Genomic DNA, 5,577 nt, shown 5'->3' with positions numbered 1-5,577 from the left:
CCAGACTGGGACAATTGTCAGTGATTTCCAACCGCCAAACCCTTTTATATCCGCACAATCAAACTCCAAACCGCACAATCTGGCAACCTGTTCATCTTCTTCTTCTTCAGTTTTAACGGCAGCTTGCATCCGTTTCACGTTGCATTACAGCCACCCAGATAGCAATTACATTTGGGCCACATGTGGGTATTATCTGGCACATATGGCCTAGATGTGGCATGGCTGAACAGATATGGGCCATATCGTAGCCATATTTGTTTTGCCATAACTTTAAAATCTGCGGGAAATGCTGTCTTGGTTCACAACTGATATTGAGGTATATGGCCCAGATAACAACGAACACATGAGGACCATATGTGGTTGAGCTATGGCACACAGTGAGAAACACCTACTTGTGGTAAACATTTGGCTTATACGTGGAAAAACACAGGAATCCTGAAATCAAGTGCGGCAAACATCCGCCGTTCCACACCTCAGGTTGCTCTGCATCTTCCCTCCTATTGGTGGAGTGAGACTACGGCGCGAGTTTGACTGCGACGCTGGGCAGCTGACGCCATTTACTCTGCTTTCCTCACGACTGTGTACATTCAGGTAAGTGATGTTTTGGCATTTTAAAGTCATATAAATGAAATATGCAGCATTATGTGTCAATATTGCCTGTTATTATGCGTTTAGTTATTCGTTTCATCGAGGAAGGGGTTGAACTAGCTAATATTTTCCTCAGTTTACTGCTATAACTTACAATAAGTTTAATGTAACTTAACCGTTAACTTCGGCTATAGCAGTTCGCTGGTTTGTCGTTTTAAATTAAGATGTTTTTGTTTATAAATCAACAGCTCACTGTCGTACACAATAAAATAGTATAGTTTGTCATATGTAGTAGCCTATTTGTGAATTAACGTGAAGGCGACGCGGTCCAATGTTGGTGTTACTGTTTGTCAAAAAACCTAAATCCTAATTTGTGTTCACAATCATTCAACTAATCATAATAATATAAAAATGCCAAAAATAAACACATTAATACGTGTGCATAATTGTATGTATCTTTATTTAACTCTGAAATGATATTCAACCAAGACTTTTTCTCATGACTTTTCCCTCTTTAAAATTAAAGTTGTAATGTTAACGTTAAGCTATTAGTGTCAAGTCACAATACCAAAATTATGACTTTCAATACAATACCTGAACATTAACATGAACTAATAATGAACTGCACTTCTACTGCATATATTAATATGTGTTAATGTTAATTTCAACATTTACTAACACATTCAATATAAAAAATTGTACTTGTTAACTTTAGTATGCACTGTGAACTAACATGAACAAACAATGAATTGCTGTATTTCTGTTAACTATCAATTAATTGAGCAGCCATTCACTGCCATTATAAAGCTTGGAAGAGGCAGGACATTTTTATAATTACTCTAATTTCTCACGATAGAGTTTATATACCATGCTATGGTATACTGTCATACCACCCAGCCCTAATGTGTGGTATGGGTGGGGCAATGACAATAATTTCCATATTAAAAACCTAGAAAATATGGTTTCAGATGGAGTAAGTAATAGTTTATAGTTCATTTTTGAATATAAAAGCACTTTCATTTTAGGGTGGTCTATTTAAATGCATATTTCAACCACTTACACAATGTTTTTTTTTTCCTATCAGATTACCTATCTGGGTCTGGTTGGTGGCTTTGACCCTGAATAACACCGTGTGGAGAGTGCTGAAAGCCACTTTTACAACTGCTGTGGCACGTTAAGAATTGGAGAGAAGTCAATGGGAAGATTGGTGTCCAACGCCTGGTCGTAAAGGAAGTTGTCATTGGTGAGACCTTTTTTAGAAGTCACTTTTATTTGTATAGCACTTTGCACAATACACAACTTTTCAAAACCGCTTTACAGAACATTGTATTTTTATTTCTGTTATCTCAGTATCGAACCAAACAACTTTTTTTGTCATTATCTGATCACATCCGTGGCTCACTTAAGTGTCTGCATTTTTTATTTAGAAGTTTTATGTTTTGTTTTTAAAGAAAGTTATTTTTTATATATTGCGAATCATATCGTTTCAATTATACATTTTAAAGCTGTAATCACAATATAAGATTATCATTCTGTCAAAGTCTCATACCAGCGCATGCCTACAACTATCTGTATTTAGTTCATTATCACTGTGTATTTAAAAGGTTAGTTTACCCAAAAATGAAAATTCTGTCAGTAATTACTCACCCATGTTGTTCCAACCCCCGTAAGACCTTCGTTCATCTTCGGAACACAAATTAAGATTTATATGATGAAATCTGAGAGCTGTCTCACTGCTCCATAGGCTTCTCTGTTATTGAAACTTGCCAGCCCAGAAAGTTAGTAAAGACATTGTTAAAATAGTCCAAGAATACAATGGCTGAACCTTAAGTTTATCAAGTGTCGAAAATAAATTATTTATTAAAAAAAAAAAATTTGTGCGCAAAACAAGCTAAAATAAAGACTTTATTCAACGTAGTGTAACAGCACAGCGCTTCTGTGTTGTACGTCAGAACGTAGGCTCACGATTGGCCAGCATCCCACACATGACCAGCTTTGGCCAATAGTGAGTCTATGCTCTGACGTACAACCCAGAAGTTGGAAAAACTTGAGGGTAATTACAGATAGAATTTTCATTTTTGGGCGAACTAACCCTTTATGTTCCTCCTTGCATTCAGTACTTGGCCCATTATTGTTTGTGTGTTTCTGCTTCCAAATTGTCTCGCATCATTGCAGATTATCTTGAGTTTATTTTGTGTTAGTAAAAACACTTATTTTTGTAGACTCTGTCTTTGGACTAAAACATGACATTAATGCTATCTGTGTTGGTGTGTTTTTACATTAGAGTGTGCATGTCTTTTTTTTAAAAAAGAAGCAGAATACATGCAGTGCTGTAAATTTTAACCGGTTGTTGGTGCAAAATTATTCTAAAAATTGAAATAATTTGTCATAAGGAATTACGGTATAATTCTTGCCCACATATTGAAAAATACAATTTGCAATTCCTTTTGAAAATTTACTGGAAAAAACTTTCATACACTGGTAATTCAGAGGTGTTTAATTTGTTAATAATTGCAATTAAAATATTAAAGGATATTTACATTAATTATTTTTTTTATTATCCTGCAGCTCTAGCTTCCAGGTTGTATTGCTGCTAACATTATTTAAATTCTTCTTTATTGCAGGTGCAGTCAGGCAGAATCCCCTTACTGGAAAAGGTCAACACATTGCCGACCCTCATTGGAGACTTCTCTGCACATCAACACACTTCTCAACTCTTTACCTTTCAAGTTTGCTTTAACTTTCTCAATTTCTCTTTAAAGTTCTCTTTACCAACTGTGATTTATTTGTATTACTCTCATTGGACTAATTAAACATAACATTAATACACGCTTTGATCGAGTGTTTTGAACTTTGGTGTAAAAAATTAGCTTTGAATGCTATTTATATTATTAATTTGTATTCTTAAATGTTTTCAACTGAATTCTACTTAAAATAAGTACAACTGAGTAGCTGTAATTATGTATTCTTAAATGTTTTCAACTGAATACTACTGTAATTATTAAATTCAACTCTGTTGCTGTAATTATATTTATTTTGATAAATGTTTTCAACTGAATACTACTGTTATTATTCAACTCTTGCTGTAATTATATTTATTTTTATGAAATGTTTTCAACTGAATACTGCTGTAATTAAGTACAACACTTTAGCTGTAATTATTTAAATGCTTGTCAAAATAAATAGTTTTGAGTGCATTTGTTGTTGAGTGTTTAATTTACCTGTGAGTTAATAAGACTTTAAATACTGTCAGCTGCATGTGGGCCACATAAGGGCCGTTAGATTTTAACAGAACTCAACCATACTAAAGTTGCATACCAGGCCCACATATGGGCCACATGAAATTGTAGTATTTGGCTCATGCTTGGTGGAGTTATGGCAGTCCTTTGGTTCAGTTCTGGCAAAGGAGATGTGGGCCATATCTGGGCCGGCAAACACAAACTAATCTGGGCCACAGCTCAGCTGTTTATCTGGCCCACATCTTTGCCAAAGGTAATTTGCTGACTGGGATCTTCTGGTAGTTATTATCATGGTTATTACCATATAATATTTGGCGGCGTTTTATTATTTTGCTCATGGACATCTGGATGAATGATGCCTTCACGTGCTATTGGAATTGTTGTAGTTTCCTAGTTAAAACAATTAAGAATTAAGGACATTAATGCCCTCTTCAAGTCAAAATTGGAATGCGACGCTTAATCACGATTTCAGAAGTGGGAACAGGACATTTCCGATAGCACGTGAAAGCATCATACATTAAGTTAACTCAAGCGAACACACATAACTCCGTTCAGTTCGATATAACTTACTGTATAGTTGAGCACTTAATTTTTACCTATTCATTAAACCATGTTGACAGGATAAAGCGAGGAAGAGGAGCATTAAAAAGCGATTACAGTCTCTCTATAATCTTTATCCTTCTAGCACCTGCTGGTACTGTAGATGTTGTAGCACTTTTGTTGTTAGCATCTTTATACAATCACATCGTGATTTTTTGTAATAAATAAATAAATAAATAAATAAATAGGTAAATGTTCAATGGGTACTGCCATAGCCAGGAAAATGTATAAGTTACATAATAACATAAACTCTTCTAAATCGACAACATAACATATTGAATTAAAAATATTAAACATGAAAAAGTCTTTACCTTCACTGAAAAGCACATAACAATTCAACATTTAACCAAAGAGTATAGAAGTAACAAGAGGCGAAACTCCGTTGCAGTTTTGACAACAGCCACTAGGTGGCGCTTCGGTAGCGCGGCCGCCATTTTGGACTGAACCAACGGCTTTACCGTTAGCACAACTAGCTACTGTACAGCATTAACATTATGTCTGGAAATAATTGGAAACAAAGAAAACAGTGTTCTGCCATCAACTGCAACAACTACCAGTGTACAAACAATCAACTAGCATTTCATAGATTCCCCAAAGATCCAGAGAGGTAAAGTAGAAAAGGTTTTTATTAACTTTAAAGTGATCTAACGTCAACGATAACAGGTGCTGTAACGTTAATGTAAGCTATCCCATAACCGCAGTAACAGTTTGCTAATGTTATGTATTTGGTCGAAATTGTCAAGACTCGGGCCATGTCCACACTAATACGTTTTCGTTTGAAAACGCATCTTTTTCTCTCCGTTTTGGCCTTCCGTCCACACTGAGACGGCGTTTTTATTAATGAAAACGAAGCTTTTTGAATACGCACTCCAAAGCGTATACATTTGAAAACGCCGTTTTCGCGTTGTAGTGTGGACTGTGAAACCGGAGGGATTTAAAAACGATGACGTAAATTTAGTCATGTGACGCATATTGTACCAATAGATATTCATGTTTATACCAGTATTGTGCCTGTTATGTGCTATTCACTTTCACACTGTTGCTAAAAATATTCTACATTGCACACTCTTCATATCACAGTCCTGCAAAGATGACAGAATTTACTCACATTTGCTGTCCTGCGGCGAGACATGAGAACAGTCGCGTTTTA

At 35.4% G+C, this 5,577-nt stretch overlaps 1 long non-coding RNA gene across 2 annotated transcripts; it reads left to right on the top strand.

The window, feature by feature from the left end:
- The first annotated feature begins 159 nt into the window (after positions 1 to 159).
- LOC311084829 lies at positions 160 to 3,785 on the top strand. Of its 2 annotated transcripts, XR_014606626.1 has the most exons (3): positions 160 to 591; positions 1,673 to 1,831; positions 3,213 to 3,785. It is a non-coding gene; the product is annotated as an uncharacterized lncRNA (long non-coding RNA). The 2 variants fall into 2 exon arrangements; XR_014606627.1 differs by having other exon boundaries at positions 160 to 1,831.
- Positions 3,786 to 5,577: the final 1,792 nt, after the last annotated feature.

The sequence above is a fragment of the Abramis brama genome, assembly GCF_963993115.1.
Source record: "Abramis brama genome assembly, chromosome: 6".
NCBI classification, from domain to species: domain Eukaryota; kingdom Metazoa; phylum Chordata; class Actinopteri; order Cypriniformes; family Leuciscidae; genus Abramis; species Abramis brama.
Note: the sequence above shows the minus strand (reverse complement) of the source record. Positions and strands in the feature narration are given on the sequence as shown.